This window comes from Lycorma delicatula, chromosome 12, assembly GCF_047948215.1.
Source record: "Lycorma delicatula isolate Av1 chromosome 12, ASM4794821v1, whole genome shotgun sequence".
NCBI lineage: Eukaryota > Metazoa > Arthropoda > Insecta > Hemiptera > Fulgoridae > Lycorma > Lycorma delicatula.
The window spans coordinates 50,380,268-50,400,661 of NC_134466.1; positions in this window are offsets into that span (position 1 = coordinate 50,380,268).

Sequence of the window (20,394 nt, forward strand, 5' to 3'; positions counted from 1 at the left end):
TATCATAATATTTTTAAGACCACCCTTTTTATATATAACCAGTCAACGTGATACAAAATTTTTTCTACTTATACAAAGTGATTCAAAGAAACGGGAAATTTAAAAAATTAAATAACGTTAATGAAAAATTATTTTTAGAAAATGAATTTTATTTCATGTAATTGTAGAAATGTTGCCATTTTAGGATACATACATTTTAGTTTATTTTCTAAAGATGACATCTTGCAGGTGACCTCCTCTTCTACATAAACACTCATGAAGTCTCTTCGTTAAATTGTTCATGGTTTGACGTAACATCTCAACTGGAATTTTCGCAATTGCTTCTCGGATCTTTGCCTTCAGTTCTTCCGTTGTAGCAGGTCTACTGTGGAACAGTTTGCTTTTAAGGTGACCCCACAAAAAGTAATCGCAAGCTGAGAGATCAGGCGATCTGGGAGGCCATCTAATGTCACCATTTCGTGAAATGACACGTTGTCCAAACAGTCGGCGTACAGCTGCCATCGATATTTGTGCAGTATGTGACGTTGCTCCGTCTTGTTGAAACCAGGCTGTGTTAAAAATTGGTGGAAATCTCTTTTGTTGTTCAACAACAAAGGTTTCAAGCACGGCTAGTAACGAGCCGACGTCACTGTAATCGCAAGAACGTTGTCATCCTCAAAAACACCGTAAGATGACATAGCACACCACACGGTCACTTTATGGCTATGCAACGGACGCTGGTGTAGCTGCGTAGGATTTTCTTGTGCCCGGTATCTGAAATTTTGCTCGTTAACAAATCCACTGAGATGGAAATGTGCTTCGTCTGACATCCACAGTTCGTGAACAAACTCTTCGTTATCATTTATCTTCTGAAGCATTACATTACAGAATTGTGCTCGCACAACTGCATCGTTCGGTTTCAGTTCCTGAACGATCTGCAACTTGTACGGATGGAATTGCAAATCCTTCGCTAACATTCTTCGAACACTTGAACTACGCGATTGTAAAGATACTGAGAGACGACGGATTGACCGATGTGGACTTCGTGTGACAGCTTCTTGTAAATCTTGAACATTCTGTGGTGTATGGACGGTTCGCTCACGGCCTGGAGGTTTCTTTTTCATTGCCGAACCGGTTTCCTCAAAATTAGATATCCGTGTTTTAATTGCATGTGCTGATGGAACACGGAAGTGCCGTCCCAGATTAAAATGACGACGAAATTCTCTACGCGCTCCCTCGACACTGTCATTGTTTTTGTAAAACGCTTTGATAGCAAAAGCACGTTGCCCACCACTCCAAGGATCCATGACAACTAAATGGCAGGTTAGGTTAGGGAGGCTGGTGACACTAATCAATTGGTACCAATCGCCCACGGCTACCAACACAACTTTCAAAATTTCCCGTTTCTTTGAATCACTCTGTATAAACTTCAGCTTAAATCTCTAACCAAAAATAGTCATAATTTTTAAGTTCTCGGCTTACACAATGCATAAACTACAATGTTTTGATGTATAAGTAAAGCTGTAATGAAAGTCATATAAATGACTTTATATTAAGATCAAGGGAAAGAAATACTCCTGTCAACACATGAAATAGTGCAGCTATACATAAAATTAAGAATTGAAAAGAATGTAATTTAACAATGCACCAGTAGTAATTTTAAATCTTTTATTACTTAGATAATACTAAGCATAATATTACATGAACTTATATTACAAAATATTAAAAAGAATTAGAAATAAATGCGTTATAGTCTCTTTAATTCTCAAAGTTACTGTTTCCATGATGTATTTTATTTAGGTGATTGGGAAAGGATTTAATTTCATATAGAGGTGCTAGGTGTGTGATGAATAGGGTTATTAATAATTAAAAACAGGTTGAGTAATAAAAATAAACAAAAAATTTGACAATATTTACAATATTTTAATACTCTTTCTTTAAAAAAAAAGCACCCCAAAAATATCCATCCATTTATTGAACTTGTCCAACATCATTACTTTGAAGTTTTAAACAGCCAGTCAATTTTTCACTTGTATAAACAGTTGAAAATCTGACTGTACTAAATTAGGAGTGTAACGTGGATGATAAAAAGTCTGCCAGTTAAACTTATTTAGTATACTTTTAGTTATTGCGACAAAAGTCAGAGAATTGTCATGAAAAAAAAATTATTCGCTTTGTTAGGATTCCCCATTATTTTTATTTTATCGCTTTTCTAACCTGTTACCTAATAAAAGTTTTAGGTGATTTTCGTACCCAGATTCATAAATTCTGAAAATACAAATTACAATAAGGTTTTAAAAGGTGATAGCCACCATTATTTTACTCGAATTGATTAGGATTTTTTTTTGGCTTTTTCAGCGAGTGTGTTTGTGCGTGCATCCAATATTTGTCTCGTTATTGATGAACCGAAACTATGTGTCATCCTCAGTGATAATACTATCAAGAAACTCGCTTCATTTGATTTGTATTGTCGAAGAATAGTCAATTTCGCTCCTACACTTTTGGTTTTGTTAGCATATGTATGTTGTTGGGAAATTTGAATTGTAGGATGTAGGGGGTATACCGAAATTAAACGACTAGCACTAGATAGGAAATCTTGGATAGCTGCATCAAACCAGTCAAATGACTAAAGATAAAAAAGCAAAAAATATATAATAATACGTAATAAATAAATAAAATACAAAAACTACTAAGATGCATAGGTAACTATGAATAATTTGTACAGATCATAATGTACAGATCATAATTTGTACAGAAGATATGATTTTCTTTTGTCTTTGAAACCCGATTTTTCCACCCCCTGAGCTAATAGTTGGTGATATCAAAAGCCTTTACTCAAATAAGTTTTAGACCCTTATCCAAAGAATACTAATAACTTTAATTGAATTCGACATTTTCCTTAATAAGAAAGTTATAGCGCGATATTTTGTTTTTACTGGGTTTTTTTTTTTATTTGATCATTCCTTGCCGTAAGAATTGGTCATATCTAAACTTGTTTCAGACAAGACTTTTAGGTAGTGTTTAGAGGACTAACGACTACTTTAAATCGATTCGATACTGTTCCTATTAAGGTTGGTATGATTTTTTTTTTGTCTTTGAAACCCGATTTTTTCAACCCCCTAGCCCAGTAGTTAGTGATATAAAAAAATTTACTTAAATAGGTTTTAGGCCCTCATCCAAAGAATAGTAGGAACTTTAAACGAATACAATATTTTACTTAATAAGAAAGTTATAGCGATATTTTGTTTTTTTCGAAAAAAGCCCTCCCCATTTCCACTTCCATGGTCCGATTTTGGCCGTTAACGAACTCGACCGAGATTTTGGGACGAGTTATTTTTATAAAACAATTTGAAAGTGATTGGCGCAAAATTACGGCAGTTACAGTGTCCACAAAAAAGTGAAATATATATATATAAACTTTTGGGCTGACGCTGGTTTTGGGGTCTGGGGAATGTGAAAAACGAAGCATGTCGAAATTTTCTGGAAGTCGAATCATGGTACCCATTACAATAGGTAGAGCTTTCTTATGAAATCTACCAAAAACATTAAATTGTCAAAAAATATAATGAAATAAAGTATTTTGTAATTCGGGGGATTTTACCCATTTACAACCACTTGAAATTGGATAATTCATTCTATTTCAGAAATAGATATTTATTATAATCATTAAATAAATATTAATTCATTAATAATAAAAAAAATATACGAAAAAATATTAGAAGTTATTAATGAAATAAAATATTTTGCACTTTTCATTTTAAAATGTTAAAATGTGTATATGTAGTTCAATAGGCGTACAAGGAAGTCATGGGGTGCCCACATCAGGTTTTTGTAATTAATTACATTAGTGGGTATTAAGAAAAGAAATTTCAAGAAGATATGAAACTCATTAAACCCGAACTGGTTTTAATCTAGCTTTGGAGTAAACAAGTGGACATATCTTGAAAATCACGTTATTTTAAGTTTTGTTATTGGAGTAGGTTAGGGCACTTGAATGTTGGAGGGCAAGTGTTCAAATTTTATAAAATAATCTTTGTATTGCAATGTTTCTCTCATAAGGCGTAGATGGAGTTTTTATGAGATTTTGGGCCGAGTAATTATAAACTCACTGGACGCCAGCAATTTATTATTAAACATAATAGTTTTTTTCAAATAATAGAAGTATTATATTAATCCAAAACATCCCTTCTGCTGAAGGGAAAACATAAATACATAAACGAAGTATCAGAAAAAACTTAAATAAAATTTATTAAAAATATAATTAAAAACTTTTTTTTACAGCAAATATATTAGTCGTTCAGTGAGTTTTTAAATAATTGTTATTAAAGAAAAATTATTATGATAAACTGACTTATTTTCATTCCAGAAAACAGTATATATAAGATATACATGGTAAAAATAATTTTCAAAAGGGACTTCAGAATTACAAACTATTTTGTGGTAATATTTTATGTATTTGCATTTACCATTATATTATTTCGTCGGTTTTAAAAAAATAATAACGAATTTAATAATATTTATTTTTTATGTGAAATCTCATTTCTAGATATGAATTATTTTATATTATTTCTATTCACTAATGAAAAATATTGATTCAATAAAATTTTAACGAAATTGGGATGACATTTTAACATAGTTTGCTTAATAGTTTCTGAAATTGCAAGACAAACACGTTAAAAAAAATGATGAAATATTATTAGAAATGTCTAAAAACAATTTAGTACAAAGAATGGATCTGATGAAGATACATGGTGTTATACTTTAACTAATTTATAAATATTAACTTCAAACGTTCAATAGTAGTAAACTTAAGTAGTAAATAAAATGGAAACAGTTAAGCAGACGTTAACAAAATTAGATCGACTGATATACGTTGAACATAAAAACACGTTCTACGATGATCTGAAAACACTCATCATATTTAAATTATTTGCGGCATCACCAAACGAAAAAATTGTAACATCAAAAACGGTTTTGTATAAGACGAGCAACATTTCAAAAATAATATTAATGATTTCATTGTTCACAGCCGTTTGGAATTTTATAAAAGAGCAGAAGGAAATCAGAAATCTAAAAGAAATTGTTGGTATTTGTTTGTCATTATGTTACAATCTATCCGCTGCTATCAACATAATTATGGTAATAAAAAATACGGAAAAACGTTGCAAATCGATAATCGAATCGATAGAATCAATCGATATTTTAATAGAAAACTTTCCCTCAACAATTTCAAAGAATCTAAAACCGATCAAAAAAATAAGAAATGAAATATGGCAGTTGATTACACTAGTCATCTGTCCTAATCACTTATGGTTAATGATATTTGTGCTTCTAAGCAGTGGACACTTCCCTTTATATTGCGGTAATGAAATTGTCCATGGTATATGTAAATGTATAATAATCCAATCACTGACTTATGTGCTACCTTTGTATCAGGTTTACGTAGGATATGAATTGAATATCCGGGCAAAAATTGTAAAAAATCAAGTTGAAGAATTTTATTCAAGACCGCAAAATAAATGTCCGTTTATTATCAGGTCAAAATGTCTAGAAAAGTACCGAAAAGCATACGGTCAATTGACAAAAACTGCCGATTTGATTTGTGATTGTGTTGGATCACAAACAACGTTTTTCGCACAAGTGTCTATCATCCTTATATTTCGTATCTGCATCTACGTCGAGGATTATTTACCGATCATAATTTTTTTGGATGCCTTACATAAACTATGTTTCGTTATGATTATGTTTTTACCTCTCCAGGAAATGCAACGTACTGTAAGTATTTTTTTTCAGGTTTTATTTATTCATTTATTATGTTTTAATAATATATTCTCCACAGCAGGTGTTCACATGGTATTGGTTTACTATCGATAGAAGGTACTGAGAGATTGAATCAGAAAATAAGGAATTAAAATTCCTGAACTCACAGGACCAGTTGACCTAGAGTTACTGATCGTTCGGTCGAGGTTGATCTTAGTTCACAGTAGTTGCGTAACCAGTCTCCGTTGCGCGATTGGTAGCGTCTCGGCCTTTCATCCGGAGGTACCGGGTTTTAATCTCGGTCAGGCATGGCATTTTCTCGCACGCTACAAATCAATCATCTCATCCTCTAAAGTAATACCTAACCGTAGTCCCGGAGGTTAAAAAAATTAAAAGTTGCTTAACCAGACAGATATATTATGTATTATTAATTAATTCTTCACAAGAATTTTTATATGGTATTGATTTATTATCGAACGAAGGTATTCAGAGATTAAATCCGAAGATAAGGAATTGAAATAAAATTTCTGTACCGCAGCACCAGTTAAACTACGTTAATAATCTTTCGGTCGTGATCTATATTAGCGTAGATGCGTAACCAGAGATAAACTACTGCGATGTTGAAATCCAGAATAATCTTGAGGGAGATTGAAAGTATTTAAAAATTTCTTGTTAAATATCAATTTAAATATTTCAACAAATCTTTTTCTCATTATTTGGTCCGAATTGTGACTGTAGATGTTGCTTCTCAACCGATTTATTTTCTAAAAGAAACGTGGGACGAATGTAACAGACTTAAGAGAATATTCTGATAATCTTGAAAATCTAACAATATTTTCCATTTTACAAATGTAACACAAAAAAAATCTATCATCCCAAACAAAACTGATTTATTTTATTTAAAACTTGTAAAAAAAAACGATATTAGCAAATAGTAGACGAAGAGTGTATTTACGTATATAAATGTACAATAACTGATGATTACGGGATAACTATCCCGGTGTATCCAAGAATTCCATTCCAGTATACTTTACTCGGTTACAAAACTGACATTAGGTTAAATAAATTTGAAGGAAGATGAACGACTGTGGGATACTAGTTACTGAATCAAATATATATTCAATAAAACCCTTTCATCTTCACTAAGATATTCTTCTGATCCGACAATTATTCCTATTGAAAATAAAAATAATAACTTTCAATTCGTAATGAGAAACTTTCATATAGAAATTAAATCGTATAAGTTTCATGTGGTTTAGAGCATATCGTGATGATTGTTCCGAAAATATGACACAATATAAAGATAGCGTGATTTTTTAGTCCTGTTACCCAATTTTAAATGTAATTTAAGAAAGGGAAAGTTAGGTCGAATAAAAAATGTATTTGTTACTTACAAAAGAGGTTTTATAAAAAGCTATTACTTACATAATTGTTAAAGAATATGCTTAAAATGCCCACCCCTTCCGGTTACGCACGCACTCTTTTCAGCATATTAACAGAAATCGTTTTTAGAGTTGCATTGGAAATATTCGGGAATAAGTATATAATATTGACTTTAAGTTCATCAATAGCGTGAGGATTATTTTTGAAGACCTCGGACTTAATATAGCCCCACAAAAAGTAGTCAGGAGACGTGAGATTTGGGGACCTTGGAGGCCATAAGCCCTCGCTTATTATTCGATCATCAAAGAACACTTGCAGAAAATCCACGGTTTCTCGAGACGTGTGACATGTAGCACCGTCGCGCTGAAACACAGTTCTTAAGGTTCCAGGAGGGACACAAATTGGCACACAATATTCCTGTATACTTTACCATTTACTCTCCGTTCGAAGAATATGGGCCTGACTATACGAAGACTGAGATATCGCACACCACACACCAATTTTTTTAGGAAGCAAAGATTTGTCTTGTAAATCGTTAGGATTTTCAACCGCCTAAATTCAACAGTTTTGACTGTTCACATAATCATCGAGATGGATCCAAGCTTCATCACTAAAGAACACTGTGTTTAAAAATTCGATTCCGTTATCGTTTACGAGAGACCTAAACCAACAGCAATATTGCAATCGCTTGTTTAAATCTGGATGCAATATTCCCCGCTCAATTTGGGTCAGTATCATTTGTTGAGCCGCAAAACTTCCTCGCCGCCCAAACCGGAACCTTCAGAGGATAATGATCAAATGGAAGAAGATACCGTCGTCGTGGACTCCGACGGACATCCTACCTTCAGGGCTAGTGGCCATAAGGAGCATGGAGAAAAAGTTTAAAACGTTTGGCCTACGGGAAAATCTAGGCGATAAGTCTTATATTGCTATATGTTCTATGTAAATGAGTCTATCTTACAACGGAACATCAATGGATGTACAAAGAGTACTTTCTTGTAATTTTTAATATCAAATATTGAATATTAACCCAAAAATAATACATTCTAAATATCAGTAAAATCACTACACACTTTCTTTTTTTCAGAATAAAGCAATACTGAAAACGCTTTTTGACTTTTCAAGAAATGATCTGGATGCCAACTTACAATACCAGGCAAGTAAAATAATTTTAAAAAAATCTGAATATTAGTATATAAACAATCATTATTAGTCCCTTCGTATATAGAAATTATAGATAGGACAATTACAAATCTATGAATATTTATTACAAAATTGAGCCGTGTTTTTGACATTTCAGATTGTAAATCTGGAGATAATTTTTTTTGCGTGACAATTAATGCTCTGACTTTTCCCGCCGCTATAACTAAGAGTGTACTAAACAGTTTAACTGGCAGATTTTTTACTATCCCCCTTACATATCTAATGTAGTACCATCATATTTTGATCTGTTTACAAAAGTGAAAAAATGATCGGCTATTTACAACTTCAAAGTAATTATGAACTGTCGGAGAAGTTCAATAAATGGATGAGTACTTTTGGGGCGCGGTTTTTGAAGAATGAATAGTGAAAAATATATATGTTATCAAATATTTTTCATTGTTTTGTTTATTTTTATTATTCAACTGGTTGTTACCCTACAAATAGACCTATTAATCAGACCTTAACACTTCTATATGAAATTAATTCCCTTTCCAATCACCTAAAAAATATTTCATACTACATACAATAACTCGGGGGAATTAAACTGACTACAGTGCCTTTATTTCTAATTTAGTTTAATATTTTGTTAATATAAGTGTTAATGTAATTATGTTTAATATTATCTAAATAATAAAATATTTAAAATTATTACTGGTGCATTGTTAAATTACATACTTAGTAATTCTTAATTATATGTATTGCTGTACTTTTTATGTGTTGACAGGAGTATTTTTTTCCCTTGATCTTAATATAAAGTCATTTATATGACTTTTATTATAGGTTTACTTATACATCAAAATATTGTAGTTTATGCACTGTAGAGGCCGAGAACTTAAATAGTATGACTATTTTTGATTTGGAATTTCAGCTGAAGATTGTATAAGTAGAGAAGATTTAGATTCACATTGAATGAATATGTAATTAGGGCCACTTGGAAACTGTTAGATAACCTAATTATATAAGTCTGCTTAGCAGTAAAAATGCAAAAAGATTTGGTATTAAATGTAATAAAGTTTTATTTTGCTTAACTAAAACAAAGCCAGATATTCTGTAATCTAATCTTAATAAAAATTTTAAAAAAATATTCTTGATTTTTACATAAAAAAACGTTTTTGTGAAAATTTTAATCGGTAGAAATCAACAAAATATGCAGTATATTTTCTCGTTTTGAGTTACTGATTGATTAAGATGAATCATTAAAGTACACCTCATGCTAGAAAATACCATATAATAAGCAACGCTAATTCTAATAAAAAATTACCATAATAAATAAACAATTATTTATAATTATTATTATTAAAAAATAGATTATTTTGTTTAGAAACAGAAAATTAATTAACTAAGCCTTTATAGTGTGTAGCATACATTAACTTAAATTGTTTATAAAAACTATTATTGTTGTTAAGAATATTAATTATTATTTTCTTTTTAATTTTAAATTTAATTGTTGCACAGGTACAACATTTTATCCATCAGATACAAGTTAGTCCAGTAGAATTTCATGCTGATGGATATTTTACGATCGGAAAAACTCTGATACCAGCTGTAAGTGAAAAATCTATTTATATAAAAAATTTTGATAATATTTTTTGTATATTTCTTCATAATCGATGTGTTTTTGCTTTTCTGTACTATGGAAAATATAATACGATGTAAATAATATCATTTAAAGAGAGAATATAGAAGAAGTACGTTCTATAATGAATAGTTTTTGTAATAAATATTAAATATATTTTTGCAAAGCATGTATCACATTATTACATATGAGCGCAGTATTATATATAGTTAATGTGTGAAGCCATTCTTCAATTCTCGGAAATTTCAAGTTTATTTTTTACATTTTATGCGTTCTGTTGAATGTTTATATTTAAGTAGTTTGAGATGAACGGTCAAAATTAATCGTACATGTGAATATCTAATAATAACAATAAGAAACAGTATCCATGCTTCATGACTTCTCTCTTTTTTGTATTTTTCGTAAAATGTATTGATTTTAAATAAAATTCTTAATATTTTAGTAGTATTCGTACAACAAAACGGTTAATGATAAACCCGAATCAATGGGGCTTCAGCCGTTTTGGGTCATTTTAAATAAAAATTCCTCGATCAATATAAGTCATAACTTTTGTATTAGTATTTAATCTACTTTATATTTTACGTATTACAATTTATTTACTTAAGATGAAAAATATGCAATAGTGATAAAATATTAAATGATTATTTATATTAGTAATCTTTAATGATTTTATCTTACCGTAGTGATTATATTACAAATAGTGAAAGAATATGAAAGTATCCATAAACTCTGTCTCTACTAATTTTAGTCCCTTATACTTCATGTTGGAATACCCAGAAAACCCTAATTTTCTTTCCCATTTCAGAAAGATACCCTTCATTCTTAAGTATGGATTTTTAAAACTTTTCAGATGTATTAGGAGCTTTGTGAAGACCAATCCCATCTACTTTCATTCTCCAAACAGTGATATTACTCTCCGAGTACAAGAAACATGTAACCATTCGGAATTTTTGGACGGTATCTCCCTCTGGGGGCGAAGCATTTATAAAGTAATGAAAAATCAGGTTCTACAATAATGAGTTAGAATTGAACAATATTACATCCTCTAGTACCATACCGTTTGATAATTAGGGGTCCTGTTAATACAGCAGTTCCATTAGTCAGATAATTTGTAATTAAAGTTTAGACAATTTGACGTTTAACAGCGGAAACAAGTGGCAGAAAAGATTCAAGACGATCGAGTTGGCCACTCTAGGAAAAATATTCTGCTTGATGTCTACAAAAATTCGCAGAACAAATCGAGTCGAAGCTTTCCATCTCTGACAGGGCAGAAAAAAATAACGTATTATGTGCCAATCCAATTAATTAGGTCTCATTGGATTTAATTTTGAATAATGACGATCCATGTTAATGTTCTCTTTGAAAATTTCCTGTAGTCTTTTTTACAGAAGTATTATTTCTTTCGTTTTTTTTTGAGTATTTTAACTAGAGCAGACTTCTTACTCACCAGAAATAAGTCTCTATCTAGAAATCCTAAAATAGTCTGGGAAGAGGTGTTTTGATATAATGTTGGCGAAAGTTACAATCTATATCATCAAGGAATTTACTGTGTCAAGGGGAATCACCGACTTAGGTTCGAGGTTGGTTGACCAATTTTCAATGCCATTTAAAATTATTACCCGGTAAAATTCATCGGAAATACAGAATTCTTTATCCTATAAGAACGTAACGTCCGATGACAGCCGAGTAGAACTTCTTCCCTTAAATAAAATATTATCGAAAATGTAAATTTCAATGAATATATTTATACACCTCAAATTTTTGCTTTGTACGCTGGAAAAACATATTAACGCTATTGACGTAAAATTAAGCACATTACTAATTATAGAAAATACGCTTCTTTTTGAGAATCGATGGAAAAGGATTTGACTAGTTTTTGAATCAGAAAGATAAGCACATATTTCCATTCAACGTATATATGTTTGCGAATGTTTTGTGTTTTAATGGAAAACGTATTTGGCAAATAACGTGAAATTCAAGTCACTCGCGAAATTTTCATAGCCATTTTCATAGTAACGACGATGTCATGGCAGACGTCTTGCTGATCATTACTGAAGATACATGTCGTATGTCATCGTGCCAACCATCCAAAATTATAGACAAAACATTTTGTGTAATAAAAACGATGTCTGATGGCAACCGTTAAATAAATTCATTTGTAGCATTAATATTACTACTTATCTTACTGCTTATATTGTGTTTTAGGTTCTCTGCTGCTCATTATTGCTTTTTTGTTACAGTGCCTGAATAACGTAATCACGTATATCCTGCTTGGAATTCAGATTGAGGATATTTTCCTATAAGGACTATACTGTAATCTATTCCTGTCTCTTGAGAAGCTAATTTTAACTTTAATATATTTTATATTAAATCTTAAGTGTAACCGTAACCAAATAATAATCAAACAAGTCCCCCGGATTTATGATATGATAATACAGTTCTGATTTTTTAATATATTTCATAAACCTTTCTTTTTTCTACTTGTCATAATATTTTGGAATAATTATAAAAGTGGTTAATTATTCAGAAAAATGAGGCTCTAAGTTCAGTTATTATGTAATTTGTAAAGTTTGACATTATATTTAAAAAAAAAGAAGATATATTCTTATTTTATTTATAGTGAGGCAGATTTCGTTCCATTGCTCCATGAAATATTATGGGAATAAATATATATTTTGCATTTAATAAAAGAATTGTAACTATTTTTATAAATACATACAATGAAGTTTTGGTAATTATTTCTGATGAAAGTTGACAATTAGGGCGAATAAATTTATTAAATATGTTATACAAGAATATTCCATTATATATATATATATATATATATATATATATATATACTCACTGATTGTAGAATACAATGTTTTATAAATTAAGGTTACCATATGATGGGAACTTTCATATATCCACTGTTGTAAATTGCTGTTCCAAATTCACGACTTATCAATTTGTGGCGGTATCATAGTTAATTTAAAAATGAATTTAGACATTGGAAAGATACTGCAAAGTTTTTATAAGGAATTTTATAATTGAAGTTGTAAGAGATATTTTTATTTTAAATTTATGAGTTTATTTTAAATTCTGAGGTCCGAAATCAACAGCAATATAAATGTTTAGAGGTGCTAGTTTCTTGTGGTATGTTTCAGATGGAGGAAAAAATTTTCTTATTTATAAATTTTCTACCTTTGTTGTATGCCAAAGGTTAACGAAAGATTTACTGAATATTACTGGGCTTTAAATAAACAAAGATTGCTTACACATTGATGAATTATTCGTTTGATTTAAAATTCTATCTTTATTAATGATGGATAATATTTAAAATATAAAATAACTTGGTAATATTTAAATGAATTTAATTACGTGATTTTTATTGTCATTTCTAGTTTTTCTTTACGCTCATTAATTAACATTGAGTATACGTAGTACAAAAAAATGACTTAACTTTTTTGAAACTCTCCTTTTTCAAATTATGAATTTTATTAAAATATTATAAATTTCACAAGATATTTTCTCTTAGTTTTGAATGCTATTTTTTAATCATCGTCTAGATCTTTTCTTGTTATAATTATACTTATAGCGACAGTTTACGTACATAAAATATACAAAATTATTACTTGACTTTTTTTTCCGTTCTACTTAAAAATAATTTTGAATCTTAACTCGTGTAACTTTGTTTTATCTATAAATTTAATTATCTTCTCAGTCAATAAAAGTATAACATTATTAACTCTCTATTGTTCTCTATTCTTAACTCTTAACGTTTCTTCGTCTTACAGATGAGAACAGCAGGAGCTATGTATTATTATTCATGTATAGGTTTCCAGAATTTAAGCACATTACTTCAGTTTCCATGAAAAAGATTATAAAAGAAAGAGGTCTATAAAAAGGAAGTACTAGGTTTATATTTCATCGAGAAAAATCCAAACAAATTTTCTTAGCTCTTTAATAACAATTGCGATTTAAAATAAATCGAGAACAAATGCACATTGAAATTGTGTTAAACGTAAGATAGTTTTTGATTGCTTACATGACACCGATAGATAAATATGAAGAGATTTCTTGATTGTTGCTTATAAGTTGTCGGTACAAAGTCAAGAATTATTATCTCACCCATTGGTAACAACATAAATGAGAATTTTTCATTTATAGTGGCTTAATGAAATCAGAACTGCGTAACTTCTCGCTCTTTCTGGATGTACTGATATATATTATTGTTATTTATATTACTCAAACTACTTATTATTATACTTTAATTGTAATGGTGTATTCTTTATTTACTAGTTAGTTAGGTATAACTAAAATAGTCATTCGTTATTATTCATACAAACACACTTACACCTGCAAAGTTTGCACTTAATCTTGTACTATAATAAAAATACAAAAAATGTACGTCTATTTCGGATATTATTTAAAATTATGATTATATGTAATAAAATAATTATTACTAATAAAGAAAAAAATTTTGTCTATGTTAACATTATTTATATTTTCATGTTTCTGTGTAATCGTTTATCTACATGTATTTTATTATTTTCCTTGAATCCGTTCTGAATCAATGAACGAGTTTAATTTTTTACTACATGACATCTTCTCCAGTTCCTCCAAGAAAAATCGATTAGTGTATTATTATATTCAGGCTATTATTCTTCAGGCTGTAATAACAATCAATTAATTAGGTGCGTAAATAATTAGAAAAATGGAATAACACCAGTATTTTCTCCAACGTTATCCATTCGATATGATACCATCTTTATAATTAGTAATATTTTTATATCAGTAGTAAATGTATATCGAAGAATTCAAAAGAAATGCTTGAAAATATTTTCCTGGGGAAGTATTTTATGGTAGTGAAACAAGATTAATTTAAATCAAAGAATGAACGTTTAAATCTTTTCAGCTAGAAATACACGAGATTGTAGAAAATTAAATGATGTTCTGTTCAGAGATTAAAAGGCTCTGCGGAAAAGTTAAGAATTGTTATTCGAACTCAATTTATACATTTTTTAACCATCGCATTAAAGAAGTACGGTCAACTACGGTTATCGACCTAAAGAACATTTCCATTCTTGTAAACATTAAGTTATTTGCAGAATCAATTTTGATAAATTTACCTAACAAATTTTTATTCAACAAATATTTTTTTAAATAAGTTTAATCATTTAAAATCCATTTATACAGAGTGATTTTAGGAGGAAAGGAAAATAATTTGGGAACTGATTCTACAATATAAAGTAGATTCAAAGGGTATAAATTACATATTATGAAACGTATTTTTTTCTTTCTATTCAGTCTTCGGATCCACCACCGTAAGTTATTACTTCTGTGGATGATATGTGTGAATGTAAATGAAGTTTAGTTTTGTACAGTCTCAGGTCGACCATTTCTGAGATGTGTGGTTAATTGAAACTTAACCACCAAAGAACATTTAACCTCTTACAAGCTAAATTCGCTATCTTTTGCAATCAATATTTTCAGGTTAATTTTAATGAAATTCAAAACAATAACGAACAGTTGCGATTAAAATTACCGAAGCTTGAAAAAATTGCAGAAAAATTACAAGTTGAAAAATAACCAGCTTGATTTTACGTGTATAAAATAATAAATAAAATGTAATTGTATCAATATTTTTATTTCTTTTATTTTTAATTGATAGATTTCATGTGTGTAAAATAAAATAAATAATTTTATTTAAGAATATATAAATGAATATAACTGCTGTATTTTTTCAGCAAAATTAGTAATTATTATTATTTAATCGTTAGTTCATCAGTTATGTTTCAACGTTTAGTTATTCTAATAAAAAATAAATAAATTGTTTTTATTTTTTCCTGTTCAGCGGTTTTCTTCGACGTCAGTCAAGCTTTTGACAAGGTTTGGAATTTAGGGTTGTTCTATAAACTGAAAAAGGTTTTACCGCATGTTTTCTATGTGGTACTAAAATTTTATCTAGAATGTTGGTGCTTTCAAGTTAAACATGCAGAGGTTTTGACAGATTTGTACCTTATACAATCAGGAGTACCTCAAGGAAGCGTTCTCGGACCCATCTTATATGTTCTGTTTACGGCTGACTTGCCGTAAACATATCTGACAGCAGATACCACAGTTGCAACGTTTGCTGACGATACTGTAATTCTTGCTGCCACAAAAATCCGACTAACGCGTCTCGTTTTACTTTCCCCGAAACGTGGCTTACATGTTGGAAAATAAAAATAAACGAAACAAAATCAAAGTACGTCACGTTCACCATTCGTGTAGCTTACATAATAGAAAACGTTCGTTACACGTTCGTAAGGAAGGGTAAACGTGACGTACTTCTTTTGTCCTTCTGTTTCTATCTCCAATGTTCCACTTCCGAGATTTGAAGATTGTAAATATTTGGGTTTTCATTTTGATCGACGACTTAATTGGGCGAAACATATCACTTCTAAGCGGAAACAGATGGACCTCAATTTTAAACATATGTACTGGCTGACAGGACAACTCGGACTTCAGCAGAAAGTAAATTATTGATTTATAAATTCGATTTGAAGCCTATTTAAACTTACGGGGTTCAGCTTGCAACTCCAGTATCGACATACTTGAACGCTACCAAACAAAAACACTGCGGAAAATGTTCAACATACCCTAGTACGTCAGTAATAGCCTCGTATATTTTGATCATAAGTTGCGAACTCTTAGGCAGGAAATCTTTCTGGTCAGCTTACGGTATAAAAATCATTTAGATTGACACCCGAATTGTTTGGCCGTACGGACTGTTCTTCTATTTCATTATTAAGTCACATGCCGTTGGGTCTGTGACAACTTAATGCTGCCACAAGACCCAAGTTTTTTTTCATAATCTTGCTGAACAGATTGTATAGTTGCTGTGACGTTATAATAAAAACAAAAAATGTTTCCTCTTTTAAATATTTTTTTATTCGTTCATTGTTAAAAACTTTCACCATTTTAGTTATCGTTTCGTATTTTTCTTTTGCTAAAATTCCTGATTCAATATGAATGTTGAATAAACAGCATTTAAAATGATTGAATATATGAATCTTCTGCATATTTTACGATACAACCACATTACCTTTTAGATTATTTATTTTCGTTAGACATAAATTAATTTCTAGTATTTCATCAATATAATTTTTTTTGTGAAATTACTAGAAAATATAAAGTTAAATGATATTTTAGAATATTCAAGTGTCGGCCACACTACACAATACTACACTGTGCTAAATATATATTTTTTTTTTATTTTACAAAGTTTTTATTAATTGCAATTTATTTAAAATACAATTAAAAGATTTTCTTTTACAGAAAAAATATTACTATACCGATAAATCTTTAAATAATTCTAATTATAAAAAAAAGTATTAATTATTATTATTATAAACTGACTTATTTTCATCCCAGAAAACGGAATATAAACGATTAATTAGCTTAAAATAATTTTCAATACGATGTCTGACTTTATTTATTTTGGTTTTACCGAAATATTATTAATTCGTGAGTTTTTTTAAAGAGATAAATATGGAATTAATTAACATTTAATTTTTATTCTTATAATTTCATTTCTATATAAGAATGTTAAAAATCAGATGGGTGGATAAAGTGACAAATGAAGAGGTATTGCGGCAAATAGATGAAGTAAGAAGCATTGGGAAAAATATAGTTAAAAGAAGAGACAGACTTATAGGCCACATACTAAGGCATCCTGGAATAGTCGCTTTAATATTGGAAGAACAGGTAGAAGGAAAAAATTGTGTAGGCAGGCCACGTTTGGAATATGTAAAACAAATTGTTAGGGATGTAGGATGTAGAGGGTATACTGAAGTGAAACGAATAGCACTAGATAGGGAATCTTGGAGAGCTGCATCAAACCAGTCAAATGACTGAAGACAAAAAAAAAATAAGAATTAGATTATTTTTTTTTTTTTGTCATTTACATTCAGTAATGGATAAAAATTCATTTCAATAAAATCTTAACGGTATTGAAATTACATTTAAACTTGATTACGTAATACTTTGTGACGTGACAAGACGGGTCGACATTAAGAAAATGATGCAATATTATTAGAAATTACGAGGATCTGCTACGTACTGTATGTATTTTTTTTTAGGTCTATCTATAAATTTATTGTATTTTATTAATTAATTTTCCACAAAAGGTGTTGACATGTTATTGATTTATTGTCAACGGAAGGTATTCCGAGATTGAATCAAAAAATAAGGAATTAAAATTCCTGACCTCAAACACCAGATGAAGTAAAGTTACTGATCGTTCGTTCTAGGTCGATGTAATTTTCGCTGAATAAGCACAGAGAGAGTATTGCGATGTTGAAATATGAAATGGCCTTTAGGGTGTTTCAAAGAATTTAAAAATTTCATGTTAAATCTCAAAATAAATATCTTCAAAAATCATTTTCTCTTTACGGGGATCGGAGTGTGATAGGATTTTTAGGGCTTCAACCGATTTTTTTCCAAAAAAAAACTTGCATAGATCATATTTAAATAATAATCGATCAAAATACTTCCTTCAAAAAATTCAAGGTAATCAAACACAAATTTAATCCAAATAATGAATAAATTTGATAGAATTTGTATAATCATTCACATTACTGAATACGTTTGTCTTAAAAAAAAGCTGAATTTATATTAAGAAACAGCCTACATTTTTAGTTAAATTTATTTCTCTGAAATAGCATGTACTACGCGTTAATAGTAAGTGTTTTTTTCTAAAACTCAGACTCAGAGAATCGGAAAAGTACTTTATTTTTGGTAATTAATTGTACAAGAGGGTCTTAAGAAAATAAATTTTAAGAAGATATGAAACTCATTTCGACTATCTGGTTTAACTTTTGTTTTTGAGTAAACATGTGGAAATGTTTTGAAATTTACGTTAAGGTTTGTTATTGGAGTAGGGAAGGGCACTTGAATGTTGAAGGACAAGGGGTTGAATTTGATAAAAAAATCTTTGTTTAGCTGTTTAGAATAAGGCGTAAGGAATGCTTATGGGGTTTTGACACGAGTAATCTTAAACTCACTTTACAGTAACAGAACTGTTGTATTAACCCAACACAATACTTTTACATAAGGAAAAGCATATAAACGAAGCGTTTACATAAAGAAAGCACTCGAAAAAGGTTAAAAAAAATTCATTTAAAACACAATTAATAAATTTTCTTTTACAGAAAATATGTTAGTCGGTCAGTGTGTTTTTAAATAATTCTGATTAAAAAAAAAAAACAAAAAAAAAATTATAATAAACTGACTTATTTCAATTCTAGAAAAGGGTATTTATACAATATATGTGGTCAAAATAATTTTCAAAAGGGAATTTAAAATTGCAAATTATGTTACGGTAATATTTTATTTATTGGATTTATGAAAATATTATTTGGTGGGTTTTTAAAAAAAAGGAATTAAATAATATTTATATGTATCTGATAATCTCATTTCTGATTATGTTTATTATTAACTGTATATTTTTTCTATTCACTAATGAATAAATAATGATTCAATAAACTTTTAACGAAATTGGAGTGACATTTTGACTTGATTGCTTAATGGTTTATGAAATTACAAGACGAACACATTAAAAAAATGATGAAATCTTATTGGAAATGTCTAAAAACAATTTAGTACAGAGAATGGTTCTGATGATGATACACGGCGTTATGCTTTAATTAATTTACACATATTAATTCCATACGTTCAATACAAAGAAAGTAGTAAATAAAATGGAAACAGTTAAGCAGACGTTAACAAAATTAGATCGACTGATATATGTTGAACATAAAAACACGTTCTACGATGATCTGAAAACACTCATGTTGTTTAAATTATTTGGGGCATCACCAAATGAAAAAAAAGTAACACAATCAAAAACGGTTTTGTATAAGACGAGCAACATTTCAAAAATAATATTAATGATTTCATTGTTCACAGTCGTTTGGAATTTTATAAAAGAGCAGAAGGAAATCAGAAATCTAAAAGAAATTGTTGGTATTTGTTTGTCATTATGTTACAATTTATCCGCTGCCATCAACACAATTATCATAATAAAAAATACGGAAAAACGTTGCAAATCGATAATCGAATCGATAGAATCAATCGATATTTTAATTGATAACTTTCCTACAACAATTACAAAGAATCTAAAACCGATCAAAAAAATAAGAAATGAAATATGGGAATTGATTACTCTAGTCATCTGTCCGTATCGCTTATGGTTAATGATAGTTCTGCTTCTAAGCAGAGGAAACCTTCCTATATATTGTTATAATGGAAATATTCTTGGTTTATTTAAATGTGTAATACTCTATACATTGATATGCGTGTTACCTTTTTATCAAGTTTATATAGGATATGAATTGAATATCCGGGCAAAAATTGTAAAAAATCAAGTTGAAGAATTTTATTCAAGACCGCAAAATAAATGCCCGTTTATTATCAGGTCAAAGTGTCTAGAAAAGTACCGAAAAGCATATGGTCAACTGACAAAAAGT